Consider the following 19,215-nt stretch of genomic DNA (forward strand, 5'->3'; position numbering starts at 1 on the left):
CCCTCAGCACACTTACTTGGGAGGAAAACCCATTGCAAACAATGGGACTTACTTCTGAGTAGACATAAGAACATGCTATAGTTCTGTAGCCCTCGGCACACTTACTTGTGAATAAGCCCCATTGAACTTAAAGGCGTGCTCTTGGTGGGGTGGGGGATCATATCGGTCTCCCTTTGTTGCAGGCAGGCATTTTACCCTCTGATCACTGACACAAGTCCTTCCTCAGCTTTACACCCTGCTGATTTTGTGCCTTTAAGGGTTTAGTTCAGCTTGTCTCCAATCTTTTTGAAAATGGGATAAGGGGGAAAACTGCAGAAGACATGCAAAAGACATCCTGGTTATTGCCAATGTCATTTAATCAACCCATAAACTTCTGTGATCAGTGTGCTGTAAATCACTCATTTAAAGAAGCCTTAAAATATTAGTCAGAGAAAAGCCAACCTCATAATAAGGTGAGCATTATGAAATGGGTCATAATGCACACTTCATTTCTGAGTTGAGCATTAAGAGTCAGCAAAGACTGTATTCCAAACCAATGAACGAGGAAGCCTGACAGTACGTCTAGCTGTTCAATGGGGAAGTTTAAGCCCAGCACATGCATTCTTACAGTGTGCTACAGCGCAGCCAGCAAGTGAAGGAAACATCAAATTTCAAAATCCTTCACTATCCTATTTAATACTCCAGACAGTTCCACAGGTAACAGATTAGGTCAAATTTGCCTCAGACATAAATGGCAGGAACTTGAAAGAAGAACCAGGCATACTGCATTACAGAAAGTGGCATGACTCAGAATGGTTTCCGGAAACAAAATGTACACAGACCCATCTGTGACACTGCAAGGCCTGTTCAGCAGGGACATTGGAATAATGTTCCTTGCTTCAAGGAATCTGCTACAAACAAAAAACTGTCGCTGCTTTATTTCAAAACAGTATGTGAAATTTAGGGTTGTATGAAGAATTCATTTCAGTTCTTCTTTTTCTCAGGATTTACCCAGATCATGGACTTCATGGACTGAAGACGGGCTCAGACACAATCTGTGGCCAAAGCCAAGGTTGCTATGTGATTTGCGAGCCAAAATAAATGTATTCGGCAGCATGCGCACAGTTGAAAAATGCGCCGGAGAGATGTCTACCTTTTGAAAAATGCACACAAATACGCTTTAATCAAGGGGAGAAGAATGTGTACATTTCAAAGATTCACACAATTGATGTGTACAGTTGGGGAAAATACACATGAAAATATACATGGATTTTCATGGAATGAGAAAAAAATTCAAGCTCGCAATCTGAGATAGACTTGAGTCAACCCGAGCTTCAAGAGGAAAAAACAGAACTCTGGCAAGCTCTGGATGCTTGCTGATTCAGGCATCCCAAGTGAAATTCTGCTCCCCCCAAAACCGCATTCCCATACCTCTCCAGCCCAAGTCATTCTCTATCTTCCTACAAAGCATCCTCTATGTTTATGTACTGTGCGCAAGGGTTTCCTTCAGACTTCTGCTTCCTTAACAGCAGTGATCAGTATTCTGTGACTGACTCTTCCCTCTCCACAATTAGGATGTCTGACAATATTCCAAGACATCATAGCATTTCAGCCTATCATTTACTGGTACATATTGTGGCATGAGCTATTGGTTAGGAATTTGGGACATGGGAAGCTGAGGGCTCAAAAGGTATGAAAGCAGTATATAAAAGGCAGGAGCCACACTACTGCTTTATAGCGGTATTGAAGTGCACTGGCAAGTGTGGGGGCCCAGGACACATCAACACCAAGCAGGATATAGCACTATGAAAGGGGTTTATGGTATGTGTCAATGGGCCCCAAAAGTTGTCAGTGCACTTCAATACCAGTCTAAAGCAGTAGTGTGGCTCCTGCCTTTTATATACCGCTTTCATACTGCTTTCATAGTGGAATATCCTGCTTAGTGTAGATGAGCCCTGATGAGTTCCAAAACCCCAAACTATTACGCTTCAGTATAATGGTCTTGAGTGAGCTACAGTTCCTCACCCCAAAATACTATCCGGTGTCGCATCAACAAAGTGAAGTGAGATTACGAACACTATAAGCTGCAGCAGGAAAGAAATCTAAATACATGAATAATAAACAATGACACAAATGTTCATTTGAAATACAGCACATTTTTTTTTAAAAAAAAAAGTCTGCCAAGGAAGAGTGCCAGAAAAACATTTTAGGAAATGATTTGCTTATCTTTGAAAAGCTGAAACTGTAAATGGTCTGGACACCTTTCAAGTGCATTGCACGTTTTGTCCAGGAGTCAAAAGCTGCACAAGGCCAGATGAGGCCAACAAGAGAAAGAAAGGGAGAAAGTTTGGATTAGTGGCTTCCTGTACATGAAACATCTGTGCAGCAGTATCAGAAGCACTCTTTCTGCGGCCCTGTCTCTAGGCATTTGTGAAACAGTACATCATTGTCTAAGTCCACCAGGTTCATTCATGCTAACCTCACCATTGTTTTGGGGAGATCCCACAATGCAGTGACCCTGCTAGAATGCCATTCACAAGGAGAACACTGATCAGGAAAGGAGTGACTTGTCTTACTAACCATGAAATATTGTTGTAAGAAAATAAATAAGTTGCAATTATGTTGTTGCTTTTACCATGGGCCATAGCAAAACTGATTGCTCCGATGTACCCAGCACACATGACTAAAATCCTATCAGAACGGAACAATTCAACCACATAAAATCAACAAATATCCCTCAAATAAACATCTTCCCCCTGTAGATGTGTCTCAATTACACAAATTCTGTGTTTGTTACATGGGATCCCTCTTTCTTTCTCAGATCAGTTTCCCACATGCTAATTTTGACCATGAACATCTTGAATGGTTTGGAACCAAGGTATCTGAAAAACCGCTTACAGCCATGTGAACCTACCCAGGCCCTGAAATTGGCCTCAGTTTTCCTGTCCTCTGACCTGCCATCAAGGTTTATCAGATTGGCATGTATCCAAAGCAGGGCCTTTTCAGTGGTTTCCCCATATTTCTGATATTCTCTCCTGAAAGAAGTAAGTGTGATTCCATCTCTAGCTGCCTTTAAATGAACTCTGCAAATGTTTCAGTTTTGTTCAGTGTTGTATAGAAGTATTAGGCATGTTGCTTGCTAGTTATTGCCATTTTAGCTATTTGTTGTGTTGCTTTACTTGTACTTAATTTTTTATTGGTTCTTGCTTTTAATGTTGTACAAAATGGCAGCCATACAGAGCCATTTGTGCAACATTAGAGGCATAGAGGGCCCCTTAACACCTCTAGCGTTGCAGAAATGGATCTTTACAACCTCCATTTTGTGCAACATTAAAAATGTGAAAATTACAGATCTGCCGTCATGTGTAAAAATGGTGGCTCTTATTGAGGAGTGGGTGGCTGCAGGCCACTCCCAAAATGCACGGCATTTGGAAATGGTATCTACGAGCACCCTGCAGCTCAGCGAATGGTGTCTGTGTCAGGCACTCATCACATCCCTACTTGTCAGCCTACATAATACTTCAGTTGACTCTAGCTACTTGCTGAGCCAACATCCTCCTACTGTCCTAGGAGGAGAGAGCCTACCCAAGACCCACTTGGAGCTATATGGGGTCTTTCTTTCTGTCTTGATCCATATCCCTGCCTTGAACATATTACCAGCTTCCTCTCTGAGCCTCAAGAACCTTAGAATGGGGCAGATCCAGCCCCATATCTTTGACAGGGATATAGTAATAAAGGCCCAAGTTTATGCCTGGCCCTGTGTGAACTCTACAAGGTCTTCCCAGTACAGGAGAGGCACCTGCAACTATGGAAAGCTGCATGGGATATGGACTGCCCTGCAGATTTTGGGCAACTGCTAGAGAAGAGATCCATGTTTAGCCCAAGTGTATACCCCAACATACCAGAGGCACAAAAGTGGTCTGGACAGCTAGGGCAATTCCTTTAGCAGGTAGGAGGGGACAGAGCAATGGCCTTTTGATGCCCCCTTCCACCATATTTGCTGAGTGAAAAATGAATTGCACGATGCCCGCAAATACGAATAAAGTTGTGGTGAAGTTATAATTGAAGAATAACCTCCACGTCTTCTTTGCCAATTGCAAAATGCTTTGGGGGATTTTTGTAACTCTGAACAGCTGTGAATTAACTATGATTAAAAAGTTTTGGGTTTTGGCAGAAAATCTTCTACCTATCTACGGAGCAACATTTAATTGTCAGTATATGAGGCTGAGTAAATTCTGGGGCACAATGTTAATTCCAAGTTGAAATCTGTTCCCATCCAAGTGCAGAGAATGTACTGGACATGTCCAAGACAACACAGTATGTCCTTCTCCAGACTGAAATGGGAGTGGTACTGGTTGTAGGGAACATGTTTATATATTTTAAAATTGTGTCTAAAAACCCAAGCTATAGGGAAGGAGAGACTACACAATATAGATTTACAGATCAAGCTTCAGATGGTTTTAAAAGGACTGTGTGTGTGTGTGTGTGTGTGTGTTGTGGTGGCGGTGTGGAGGAATAACCTGTTGAAAAAAGATATTTTAGTGCAAGCTTTGGTTTTTCTTATACTTACTTTTTTTTCCTTCTTAAAAAACAGCATCTACTAAATCCAAACATAAAATTAGAGATATGCTCCAACTGTCCCTATTCTCCAGGGACACTTCATATTTTCTGGAATTTGTCTCTGGAATTTGTCCCCCAAGATCAGTTGGAGATTAAGCATAACATACATTATTCTGTTGAGCTACACTCATTCTCTAAGGGCCTGTTGCAGAGTATATGTATTGACCTGGAAATGTGCACACAATTTTATGGTGGATATGCACAATTGGCAGTTGTTATGCATGCTAACTGTTCTACTCACATTTCCCTTACCATGTACATGTATATACATATATAATACATCTTCACTTCAAGGCAATGGTACGGTTAAATGTACAATTCAGAGAGTCAGTGTGCCTCTAAATTTTCCCTATAATTTGGGAATTGTATTTCCATCTGGTTTAAACTATAACATGGTCTGAGACTGGGAATAATTTTACAATCAAATCATAAACACATTTATTCATCTCCTTTGTCAGTCATAAGCAAAGAGAGAAAAAACCTCAATTATTATTTTTTATGCAATTTTGCCCTTTGATTATCTTGGGAATCAGCTTGTTCTGAACATAATTTTTCACATGTGATTAGTTCTTTACATCACGATAATGTAATAGTTCTCCCATTAGGAAAGATGGAATGTCATAGTATGATCTAGGGGAAAGGGAATTGGCAAGGAATTGGATATGGATGCATGAAATTATCAAAACTGACTTAAATGGAACACTGCAGAGGCTAAGTAAGTTCTCAGTTCTGAATTAAACATACATTGATTTGATTTGATTTTGAAATGCTTTAACCAAGTATAGGAAACACATTAATTCACCTGCTGTTTATGTAATTGAACTAGGAATAACACAACTTGTCTTGTCCTCCAAACTCTGCGGGAGTCTATATTGTAATGTGCTGAGAATTTTGTGGTGCCAATGAAGCTTTTGCCAGTGATTGGCTCTGGATCAGGGCTGAACTATACATTAGGAGCTTTATCACACCAGCGTTATACTGTGCAATCACTGCGAATTGCATGCAAAGGACTCAGAACTTTTCCACCTTATCATCTGCTTTGATTGTGAAGTACTCCCATGCATCCTGCCTTAATTGTGCAATAAAGCAAAAAAGATTCGCCATATTTAGCCCCTACATTTTGAGCGTATCTTCTGAGCCTCTGCTGGGGCGCAGGAGCAGGATTTTAAAGAAATGCTTACATCTGCGTAAGCTTTAAAGATAAAGTCACCAAAATTGGCACAGTAATAGATATTAGGGAGAGCTTTAAGCATACCAAATTTGAATTGAATTGGGTCATCTGTTGATTTTTTAATGATTTTTTACATTTCCCCCCTTCAACTCACTTCCTGGTATGCAAAGGATCGCTGTCGCCTGGTAGCAAAAACAACAACAACCGCGAAAGCTTAGCGCTACGAGGATAATCCGAGGGAAGCAGGTACGTGGGATGAAGCTTTATGTTAAACCAGGGGTGGGCAGAAGTTCTGGCCTACAACTCCCATCATATCTCACCATTATATAGGCTCACCAGGGCTGATGAGAGTTGTTGGTCAAAACTTCTGGAGGGCCACAAGTTGGCAACCCTGCAGTAAACTAGCGATGCAGCGAGCACCCAACAGGATCCAGGAGTACAGTGGAGACTGCTGCATGCAGCCTGCCAGGCCCAGTCAGGCACTTCCAGCTTGAGTAACAACCCAGCTGCTACCCGCCCATGCACCAAGATTGCGTACTTCCCTTTCCTCTGTCAATGGTGACATTTCCCTGGTCCCTTGAGCAGTGTTATGGATTTGTGATTGCCACCTCCACCTCCACCACTCATTTAAGAATGGTCCAAGGAATTAACTTTTGACAGAACGAATGAATGAATTCCTTTATTTGTATCAGCCACAGGGCTCAGCATTTGAAATGAAATGTACAAAAGAATAAAAGCAAGATTGTACTTGTACTTTCTGACAGATATTTAAGGCATGGTTAATTAGGAATCTGACCTTGTGGTGATACAGTGGTGGTAAACATTCACAACTGGAGAGTGACAAGAAAAAATGACTTTTTACTCTTGATCTAAGAAGGACTTCAGATTCGGTTCTGGTGTTCTATGGACGGGGGCTACACACATAAACCTATAGGCACTGCCCATAGAAGGATTGCACAGGCAAATTCTATACATTGTACACAGTCCATGGGGAAACATCCTATGCATCATGGCCATGGCATGTAAGACTGAGGCCACAACTAGACCTAAGGTTTATCCTGGGATCATCCAGGGTTCGCCCCTGCCTGAGCACTGGATACCCTGTGTGTTACCTAGGTGAACAGGTTTGACCATTGGATGATCCAGGGATAAACCTTAGGTATAGCTATGGCCAAAGAAACGCTGACATGCCCTCACTACATATATTCATACCCTGAAAAATGGAACAAGATATGCAACGACAAAATCTTTCTGCTTGTTTTACTTTTTTTAAAAAAATGTTTTAATGAATATGCTATGGAAGTTCATGGAAAGGGTAGTCATGAAAGTGGAAGCGAAATTGATAGAAGTTGTGTTGAGAAGTTTGCTTAAAAATATCGATCATAATTGGTGTTTATGTTTAATAATGAAGTTTTGAGATCACAGTTCCTAAAGAGTCCAAGAGAGAGAGTAGGAGTGTGTGTGTGTGTGTGTTTGCACATGCCTAAAGTAATGTAGACCTCCTTTTTCCGCTGTGAAAAGGGCTTGTGAGTTCAGCATAAACAGCCCTAAATCAACTATCTCAAGAATCCCTCATTATGCAAGGAAGCCATTAATCTTTATCAAATCAAAAGGAAAATATCTACATAGGCATTTTGGCTTGGCTTCGAAAGCAGACTGACAGAGACTAAAATCAGATATTTCGTAAAATTAATTATTTTCTTTGAATAGTGTCCATTAGGATCAGTAAAGACCCAAACAGTCAGATGAGTGGATGCTTCAGAGTTAGTGACCTTGCCCGTCTAATCTGTGTTTAGCTGGCAAATGATCTGAGCTGTTTTTTTAAATTCTTGGGGGAAACATGGCTACTCCTCTTTGCCTGCTAGTACAGCCAGAACATTCATCTTGCAGAATATTGCAAGATGAGTTCATAAGCGAGAGATATTTCAAAGTGTAAAGTTGAAAGCTATACTTACGTAGTGGTACCGCATTGATAAAGAGCTACCCTTTATAGGGAGGTCTATGCCAGCTGTCCTCAACCTGGTGTCCCTCTGATGTTTTAGAGAACAACTCCCGTCACCAAGTAACATCTTCATGAAAGTGATATTTTATTGTTCTCATTTGTATCACTGATGGTGCCAAGTCTCATAACTGGAGGGTTGGGAATGGCAAACTAAAAAGTTCCAACCCCAAACCCTTATGAATTGAGTCTAAGCATCCACTGGTTTGGAGTTGGTTTGTATTGTAATAGATTCAATGGCTCCAAACTTTCCTGGAAGGTCTTCAGCATTGTCCTTCAACTGGTATTCAGACTGGTATCTGTTGCCACAGGGGAACTTGGGAACTGTAGTTTTCAATTTCTGTGGATGAAGGAATTGAAATGATAGTTCTCAAGTAGCAATTGATGCTTCTAGCATGTTGAGGTAAACGATGTACTAGCATGCTGACAAATTGGGAAACTGAGGCCGTTTCTACACCTGCCTTTTTTCCTGGGATCATCCCGGGATCATCCCTGTGACATACAGGGGATCTTGGGAGCAGGCAGGGACAATCCCTCCATTTGCCTGGGATAATCCTTAGGTGTAGAAAGGGCCAGAGAATGTAAGGTTGAGGTCTGTGCAGAATCCCTCATTTCTGGATTCCGTCCCCACTCCTAACAGGAAATGTGGGAATTTGGGGAGGGGGAAACAACAACAGAGGAAGATGATTTCAGATGGTTGGTGGAGAGTTCTACTGGGCATTATCTTTCTGAGTGATCTGAGATAACTATTGTTGGGGATGGGGTGGGTGGGGAACAGTCTTTCTCCAAGAAAACTCTGATCAAATGAACAACAAAGAAATGGGGCAAAACTCTACCATCGCTCACGTATATTCCAGACTTTATTAGATAAAAACACGACTTTTTTGAGAAATGATCAATCCCTTTGCGGTAACTTCTGATTCTTTTTTGGAGCTCCATTTGGGTTTTGGTGCTATGCACATCTCTGTCTGTATGCTTTTGTTTAAACTTCCATTCCAAAGCAAAGAGCAATCCTGAAGCATGCAAATTAAACTCCGGTGGCATAAAGTATGACCTGATTAGTTGTTTTCCTTGGGGCAGAACCAGACATAGAGCCACCCTATGTCTTTATTTATTTATTTATTTATTTATTTATTTATTTATTTATTTATGCATTTAGTATCCTCTCCTTTATCACTGGGATCTCAGGGTGGCTTACTCCCTTCCCCCTCATGATGTGTTGATGAACACAATGCATGATGTGGTGCCCTTGTGTTGCGCATTGCTCTACCCTCACTGTTGATAGCCAATGATGTGAGGCAGGGGTGGGGCAGTACAGCATGATGCTATGTCCTGCTGCAGGAAACATTATGAGGAAAATCAGAGAAAGAGACATCAAATGGTGGCACCTCCATGTCCCTCAGGACATCTAGCACCATACAATGCAGCTGCTGGACATCATTGCAGCACAATTTGACACTCCACAAACAGGCAACCTGATAACCTATTCTGCACAGTCACACAAAAGAAACTAGCCTAGGAACTAACACTTTTTATTCATTGCCAAAACGGTTATCAGTCACCGCTTTGGAATGGGGTAAGATCTCAACAGTTCCTCAAGATGAGCATAGACCATTTACCAAATGATGTGAAATTGGGGGATGGCAGGAGAGGGAACATAACAACAACAACAGAATGTAGAATATAAATCTCTTATCTATATTTAAGTATGTGAAATAAACCTTTATCCTCTCTGGATGATTTATTGTAGGGCTGTGCAGGGACCCCCCGATCTGCCTCGGAGGACAATCCAGAGCACCCGAAGCAGCCCCAATCCACCTCGGGGGTTCCCGATCCACCTCGGTGCCGAAGCGGAGGCAAAATTCGGACCCTTCGAGGTGACTCTGAGTTTTCTGGGTGCCGGTTGCACAGACGGCACCCAGAAAACTCTCCCCAGAAAACTGAATACAATTAAAACTATAGCGCTTCTTCAGACAAGTGTTTTATCACGTGCTCGTGACTGGCCACTCACAGTTCTTCATGGGGCATTTTGTTGATGCAACATTCCTCTCACATGTGTCCCGCTCCTTCTGCTCTTTTTTCCATCACAAAAAGAGCCTCATCAAATTCAATTTTTTGGGTTGTAATGAAACTTACCACCATTTCCTGCTCTGTGCAGGAGAAGCTGCGTGATAAAAACGCCCACTGAATGGGCCATGTGCTCGTTGCTTGCTTTCTCTTTCTTCCCTGTGTGAAGAAAGAGGAAGCTGATCATCCCTATTGTGCGACAGAAGCAGGAGGCAAAGTGACGGGAGGGAAACACGATTTCCACCCCATCTGATGATCCTCATAATGTATAGCATAAACAAAAAGTACACACACACACACTGCCATACATACACAGTTAAAACATAACAGTATTTTAAAGAAAGATTGCTCTGTGTCTGGTTTTCTATTAAACGATCACTACAGCAGGGCTTTCAGTCCACCTTCTGAGTCCCCCCTCCACATGCTTTTCTTTGAAGCATGGGCAGCTGTTGTTGATGCTTTCCAAAAAACATATTTACATTCCGCCCCCCCGCCACCCATACTTTTGAATGAAAGATCTTCTTCCAAATGCAGAATATCCTTTCCAGCGCACATTTCTTTGCACAAGGTGCACGTTCAAGTGGATGAGCTCAAACACCATGATCCAGCAAGAGAGATCCCATATGCAGAAGATCACATCTGGTCCATAGCTGTGACTTTCAGTGCGGATAGGGGTATGCACTACGCAGCCCCACTGGAGGCTATTAGTTGTTGGGTGCAACTGAAGTTGGATTTAGGGGGGGGCATGTGTCCACAACAGAGGACTGTCCTCTGTTGGAACTACAGCAGACTAAGGATGCACACAGGTCAGTTGGTCACAGTCTTTTTCAGTATGGTGAGGTGTATTGTTTTCAAATTTAAGTTCTAGTAATTATTTGTAAATTTGTATCTATACATACAAATAATTATATGTGAATGTTATTCAAATATGTGCCCCCTTTTGTCATTTTTTGGTGGGCAATGCAAAAGTGGCCATGCTAGTTGGACTTATGCCACAATCAACACTCTTAAAATGACTATTTGACTTTTGTTTCTATTTATTTATTTATTTATTTTTGCATTTATATGCCACCTTTTTTCCTTGGTTTTTTTCTTGGATTTCCAAGGAACCCAAGGCAGCGTACATAATCCTCCTCCTTTCCACTTTATCCTCACAACAACAACCCTGTGAGGTGGGTTGGGCTGAGAGTCTGTGACTGGCCCAAAGTCACCCAATGGGTTTCCATGGCCGAGTGGGGACTAGAACCCAGATCTCCTGACTCCCAGTCCGACACTCTAGCCACTACACCACACTGGTGTAGTTTACTGTTGTTGTCTCAATGAGATTAAAAGGAAGACTGAGTTGAATGGTTCCATTGGGTTGCTTGGTACAGGCCCAGCATCACCTCCACCTTGTGCCCAGGGATTGCTGCCTGGGCCCATTGATGGCGATGATGATTCCTGCAGGGGCCTATGATGGTGATGACAGCTGGAGCCTCTACTGTGGGCCCTCAGTGGCCACTCTTCTAGCTACCATGGTAGCATTCTCAAAATGCAGTGCTCTGGCAATTCTGTGGCATTGTAGATTAAACACACACACACCATGATGACAGCCATAGAAACATCATAGTTGTTATGTTTGTTTTCACACACACTGCTATGGAACAACAAAACTTCCAGGGCCATTGCATTTTGGGAAAACTAAGATGACAGCCAGAACTGCAATCATTGAGGCCTCATCAGATGATACTTTGCCAAAGGCCCACTCAACCATGTGGATCCTTGGCCAATATTGATCTGGCCTAATTCCCTGTTACAAGACAAGATGTAATAGATATACCTAGAGCATCCCTCACAAGAACCTGCCCAACCTCTTCTTTAAAAAATCCCACAGAGAAAATAATTGGCCTCAGGTTAGGCTACCGAGCTCCATGGATATGTAGGGATTCGACACTGGGTTTCCCAAGCCTTACTCCAATATTCTAACCACAACACAACACTGGCTCTCCAATGGGTTGGGTGTTTGTATCTTCTCCCATCACAGAGCAATTCTGTTGGGAGAAGCCATATCTGCTGATTACCTCCCTGCCAACAACTATCATTGGCAGAAGTTATTCTGATAAGTTCATGGCACAGAGGCCTCTGACACCTCTTAGCCTAGTAATACAAAGGTGAACTGTTTTGCAAAGAGCCTAATATAGAATCTAACCCCAAACAATTATCCGTTGGTTTCCATTAGGGCTGAGGTGAAACTTATTGAGTGAGAACTGAAGAAGCCCCTCAGTAGAATTTTGAGGGATAATTTTTTTTGGTCCATTTCATAAGAACAGAGGAACATAAGAAGAACTATGCTGAGTCCGACCAAAGATCTATCTAGTCCAGCATTCTGTTCACACAGTGGCCAACCAGCTGCATGTGAGAAGTCCCCAGGCAGAACATGAATGCAGGAGTAGCCTCCTGTTCATGTTCCCTATCATGTCTTCCCGCTCATGTTCCCAACCAATATTTAAGCAAACCAATGTTATTCTCACTCTACAGACTAATATGTGGATCAGAACAGTTATCCCTTGGATTGCATACTTCTCCGATTTTGGCAGTGCAGTTCTTGGCTCAACAACACCACACAAATCTGTGTAGCTTAGGCAAGACTATGTGAAAATATATATGCATATATTAGGTAAAGTTGCAACAAAAATCGGTATATTAGGGAATGTATGATGTTTATATTGGGGGGAATTACATACAAAATGTTGTGTGTTAGGGGAAATTGCATAAGAAAATAAATGTGAATTTTCAATTTTTTCTTTTAAACAATTGCAGGTTGATGTGGAAGTTGGATAGGGTGGCCTTATGACTGAATACATGTGAAATTCATGGAGCAGAGATAGACTGTTTCATCCATCCCTAACTCTTGGGCTCACTGTTTCCCACTCCTGACTTTTCCTGGTGGTACTCCTCCTGGCAGCTGCTGGTGGCCACATTCCCCACCCCCCAACAATCCCCTTGTCACAATATTTTGGGATTACATAGCATTCTGCTTATGAATTTAAAAACATCAACAACCTATGGCAGCCATCAACAGCATTGCCACCAGTAAGTTTCACCTGGCTATTGTGCCACTAAATCCCTCTAGTTGCCCTCTACTTCCTCTCTCTGTAAAAGATTGGAAGTGAGGATTTGGGGTTAGCCATGGTTTCAATTCATTGCACTCTTCCTAGACACCAAGCATTGCTGCGTCCCCCGCCTCTTGCTTGATGGAGCTGTAATTTCTGAACTTCGCTTACAATGGAACATCAATTCATTGAAGAATCTGCTTTATCCTGTCAATGTTTACACAGACTGCGCACCACAGTTTTCTAAGCTGCGGTTTTGTGGCGATAATTACTGTGGCAAACAGACAATGTCTCATCATGTAAATAACGTTTCTGTTTATTTGTCTCTGCATTCGAACAATGCGTTCTATTCATGGTCTCTTTCAATGTGCCTTTTATCCTTAATTACTCATTAGTTGCCCATAATTATAAAGTTGTGCAGATTTAAGCCTGCAGCTTTGACATAAACAGCAGAAAGGCAATTTCATGATTTCCTGTCCACATTCTGTATACACTTCTGTAGGTAGAATATGCTGTTAGACCTTATTCAAGTTTCCCCTAGAAAAGAAAAGGAAAAGTAGGGCTATTATGAATAACAAGTCATGAGGGGAGGGGAGGGACACTGTTTTGGAATGGTGCTGGCTGTTCCTGGGAAGGAGGTAAAGAAGGTGGACATTTGGGATACAGGGTCACCAATTAGGGATGTCTCAAGCACCCAACTGGGTCCAGGAGTCCAGTGGTCTCCCCTGTGTGTGTTCACCCCTTTGGACCTGTGGGTTGAGCGCCCAGCAGCCATCCACACCCAACTGAAGCCTCCATTATGCACGACAATGGAGGCTTTGGAAATTGCACATTTCCCCAGTTGCATAAATGGGGCCTTTACACACCTGCCCAGGTATGAAGATCTTTAGGGGATGCCCTTTTCTCAGTACTGCTGACATTGGAGGCATATCTGGTGGGAACATGAGAGAGGACCGTTTCTGGAACTCGGCTCTGGAACTCCATGCTGAAGGAAGCTAGTCTGTCTCTGTTTCTGTTGTCTTTCCTCCAGTTGGCAAAGACATTTTTGTTCAGGCAGATCTTTGGCATATAAACTGGTCTGTTGCTGATAGCTATGGGGGAGAAATTCATTCCATTCCCATTTTAATGTGAACCGTACTTTTGAACCACTATATCACCCAAAACTTGATTATCCTTTGAAATGCATGTACTAGGAAATATAACGTTCAAAAATGTATTCTATTATGAAATTTGCTCACAAGGAATGAGTGTATTAGGCAACGCCTCGCCCTCCCTAAACATATCTAGGTGGTGTTAATGACAAATGGTCATATTTATTGGTCAAGATCCGGCTGTTGTTCAATTCCGTTCTCCGGCACATAACTCCACCAGCTATTTTCACATTATATTTACAGCAGGGATGAGGAATGTGTGGCCCTCGAGATATTGTTGGATATCTTGTGTGGGCCTCAAGATGGGGAACTTGAGATGGGGAGCAAGATGACCCTTGAGATGGGGAAGAAGTGGCCCTCAAGGCGTTGTCTATCACCACTGGCTATACTGCTGACAGCTGATGGGAACTGTATTCTGTATCCCCCCTCCTCCACCGGAGTATAGAGAATCAGCTCAAGAATAATCTTGCCAATGAAACCAATGCACCAATGATTGACCTTCAGCTATTAGTCTTCGAATGGCATAGAGAAGAATTTTGCTATTGATGTCAACACAGCAGCAATTACCTTAAGCACTCTTGGGTGTAAACCAGAGGGTGGTAGGCACACTTGAATCTCATTAATTGTAAGCTACATTTCTCTGACTTCAATGGCACTTATGTACATAAAACGTTATTTGACTTGTTCCCATAGAATTTATTTTAAAGCATTTGTTCTGTCTTTTCACTGACGAGCTGTATACAGACTAAGCACTTAAACACACACACACATACACACACACACTTACAAAGAATATAAGACAGACACCAATTTATCACAAAATCATAAAATCGTAGAGTTGGAAGGGCCCTATAAGGCCATCAAGTCCAATTCCCTGCTCAATGCAGGAATCCACCTTAAAGCATCCCTGATGGCTGTCCAGCTGCTTCTTGAAGGCCTCTAATGTGGGAAAGCCCATAAACTTCCTAGGTATTTGGTTCCATTGTCATACTGCTCTAACAGTCAGGAAGTTTTTCCTGATGTGCAGCCGGAATCTAGCTTCCTGTAACTTGAGCCCATTATAATGATAAGAGCAAAAGTTTAAAATGATGTATCCAAAAGTTACATCCAAAAGTTACATCCATAGGATTGCCCCTTATTTTATTTAAGGTGCAATCCTTTGTCCCCTAGACAGCATCTGGAGTGGGGGGCGGGATAGGATTGCTCAGTTTCCTGGCTCTGAGCTTGTAGACAGAGAAATCACCAGTCTAGCTAAAATACAGAGCAGGGGTTGCCTCCCAGTTCGAAGTAAGCCTCAAAGTTCAGAGATTTACGAGTATCCAGAGCTCATCCCATAGGATTGTGCCTTACTATTGAGGAACGTCATCTTTCCAGAATAAGAAGAAAACATTTCTGCAAATCAGTACAGAAAACAAAAGAGGCTCTCTGTGGTCTAACTCCTGGCACACCAGAGTCTTGTGAAAGCACGGCCTGAAAATAAGAACATGCGGTTTTCAGCATGTTGGCATGTTTACAGAGCTTGTTAAAAGAAGTCTATGGAGGTTGATCATAATGAAATGCAGCCATTAAAATGTATGACCTGTGAAAACACTTCTTTAGGTGCTTGTGGATTATTTAAAAAGTTTGGAGCTGGGAGGATTGCAGTGAAAGGTAAAAACAGGAGGCAGGAAGACTGGAGGCTGAAAAAGCAGCAGCCTTTTCATGGCTGAGCTTCTTCTGAACGGAGATGCCTAGAGGTGCTCTTGTCAGAGGATGGACTTTCCTGCCTCTCATAATTTCAAAGCTAAAAACTGCTGCTCACAAGATACTTTGTTCAGAGAATTCTGATGACCTACACTGGGATGAGACAATAGTGTTCTTTAGGGGTTTGCACTCCACTCTGGAATTATCTGGTATGCACGAAAATCTGCAGAGTGTTCGATCTTCCAGAGTAGAGATGGGCTGCTTCCAAACCCATAGAATACTCTCAGAGCGGAGACGTGCCCAATCGGAGCTTCTGAATTCTCTTTCTCTCTCTCTCTCTCTCTCTCTCTCTCTCTCTCTCTCTCTCTCTCTCTCTCTCTCTCTCTGTGTGTGTGTGTATCTCCATATTTGGAAGATGTGCGGGGTAGTTTTCATATTGACTTCTGTGGTTAACCAATAGGAATGGCCACAGTGGTGTTCTCCTCCAATTGCAGTGTTCAGGGAGCGTGTTTCTGCTCGGACTCATAGAAGTCAATCATCCACATTTCTACAGTGTGAAAGTGCTGCTGGGATGGCTGGTGAGTGAGAAAGCCTCTACACCTGAGGAAACCACATGCAGGCAATTTATTTCAGTGCCTGGGTGCAGGGGGGGTGGAACCCATCCAATAGATCGAGAGGTCACCAGGTTGGAGAAGGCTGAAGTGGGGAATTAAAAAAAAATCATTTTAGGATGTTCTTAGGATGTTTTAACAATGTATATTATGTTTTAATTCAGTTTTATGTATTTTATATTTACTGTTGTTCCCCACCTCGATCAAAATGGAGAAGCGGGTAAGAAATAAATTGATGATGATGATGATTATAAAATCAAAGCATAAACCGATTTAATTCAAACATTTTGGAGCTAAAGCCCTCCTTAAGAGCTATCATCTTGCCATGTTTCATCTGTTTATCTATAAAAATTACACAGATGTAAGCATTTTGTTAATTTCCATTTAAAAACTCCTATAAAATCAAAGCACAAACCAATTTGATTCACACTTGGTGGAGCTAAAGGTCTCTTTAAGAGCCATCACTATGCCAAGTTTTATGTCTTTATCTTTAAAAATGAGGGGAGCTGTATGCATTTCTGTTAATACCAGTTGCCCAAATACTGAACGGTTCTTCAAGGGTAATTCGAAAAGGCGGAGAAGGGGAAGGGGCTCCTAAATCGAGGCAGAGAATCACGTCTATGGAGCTCCAGATCACATTTTAATGCAGAGAAGACCCACTTTGCACACCCCTAATGTTCTTCCCCAACCTAGTCTGATGCAGCTTTCTTTGCTGATACAACATGGCTGCATCCAAAATCCAATTCCCATTTTCATGTGAACCTTTATAATTCACACTTCTCAAACCAATACACAAAGACCAGAGAAGTAGTAGGGGGAAAGGGACCTCTCATCCTTCCTCCACCAGCCCCTCACCATTTCTTCATCCTAAATCTCTCCCATTGGAATTTACCCATGGCGTTCTTAGCATTTAAACCTCTAAAAGATAAACGCCACTGAGTGGGGTGGGAGGAATTGGAGTTGGTAAATGATGGGTGGTGAAAGGATTAAGAGATGCCCCCTCTACCCTGCCACTTCTCTTCTCTGGATCAACCATACTAGAAGTGACTTTCCATCATCTAAATGAGTTGTCAGGACAGCACACAATTGCTTGAAATGCATTGGTTGGGGCTCATTCTGCTGGAATTCCTTGAGCCTTCTAGGGTGGCCAGATCCTACTTTACAGAGGGAAGTCCTCTATTTGAAGATGTCTTCTATTTGATGGGTTGCCAGGTCCAAGTCTGGTTTGCAGACAGAGAACCATAATGCGTGAAAGCAGGAGCCCATCGACACCTGGCCAGTAGACTGAACTGGTGCCACAGCTCACCTGGCCAGTCTTTTCCACTATAGTGAGATTTTTATTTTATTTATTTATTTACTTATTTATTTATTACATTTGTATACCACCCCATAGCCTAAGCTCTCTGGGAGATTTACAAAGATTAAAAGACTGAACATTAAAAATCAATATACAAAATTTAAAACCATAAAAACAGCTAATATTTAAAACAAGTTTTATACTGTCAGCCAGGCCAAAGACAGCTCTGGAGTCAGTTAAAAACTCAACATATGCTGTTAAATGCTGGGAGCAAAGAAAAGTCTTCACTTGGCACTGAAATGGTAACAGTGTTAATGCCAGGTGGGCCTCATCAGGGAGATCGTTCCATAATTTGGGGGCCACCACAGAGAAGGCCCTTTCCCTTGTTGCTGTCCTCTGAGCTTCCCTCAGAATAGGCACCAGGAGGAGGACCTTAGATGTTGAGCGTAGTGTATGGGTAGGTTCATGTCGGGAGAGGCGTTCCGTCAGGTATTGTGGTCTCAAGCCGTGTAAGGCTTCCTAGGTTAAAACCAGCACCTTGAATTGGGCTCGGAAACATACAGGCAGCCAATGCAAGCGGGCCAGAGTTGGTCTTATATGTTCAAACCTTCTGGAGTAGTACAAGTATGACCATCCATCAAACTCCTAAGCCCCGCCCCCTGACAGGTGCCCCTCCCCTTTTAGACCGGAAGTCCCGCCTTAGACGGAAGTCCCGCCTCCGGAAGTCCCTCCTCCGGAAAGAGTGGTCACCTGACATGGATCACATGACCCCAGCGGGGTTATGTGACCCCTCTAGGGTTGCGTCAGACCCCCCTCGACCAATAGGAAGGGGTTTTAGAGCCCTAACCCTTACGGGATTGGAGAAATCCCCCCTAGATTGATATCTCGATGTTGATTGGTCCAAAGGGGGTCATGTGACCCCTCTAGGATTGCGGAAGGCCGGGCTCGACCAATAGGAAGGGGTTTTAGAGCCCTAACCCTTACGGGATTGGAGAAATCCCCCCTAGATTGATATCTCGATGTTGATTGGTCCAAAGGGGGTCATGTGACCCCTCTAGGATTGTGGAAGGCCGGGCTCGACCAATAGGAAGGGGTTTTAGAGCCCTAACCCTTACGGGATTGGAGAAATCCCCCCTAGATTGATATCTCGATGCTGATTGGTCCAAAGGGGGTCATGTGACCCCTCACGGAAAGCGGAAGGCCGGCCTCGACCAATAGGATGAGGTTTTAGAGGGTGCATGTGGTCCTGTAAGGCCAACCCCCTCGCTCTAGACGCGTATAGAAGGGAGCCCCCCATTTTGCCTGCCCAGACACGTTTTCCTGCATAGAGAAGATGGCGAATCCAACCCCAGCCAGCGGATCTTCAACAGTGCCTCCACAGACCCCCCTGAGGAATCAAAACAGAAAGAAAGGGGTGAGTCGTGCTGTCACATATCCTCCAGAAGACAGAGAAATTGCAACGCCAGCACAGAATATTATAAATAATAGTTCTGATGCCACAATGAGTGAACCCTTATCCATTGGGCCTTCTGGATTTTCTTATCC

Source organism: Elgaria multicarinata, chromosome 2 (assembly GCF_023053635.1).
Source record: "Elgaria multicarinata webbii isolate HBS135686 ecotype San Diego chromosome 2, rElgMul1.1.pri, whole genome shotgun sequence".
In the NCBI taxonomy this organism is placed as follows: Eukaryota; Metazoa; Chordata; class Lepidosauria; order Squamata; family Anguidae; genus Elgaria; species Elgaria multicarinata.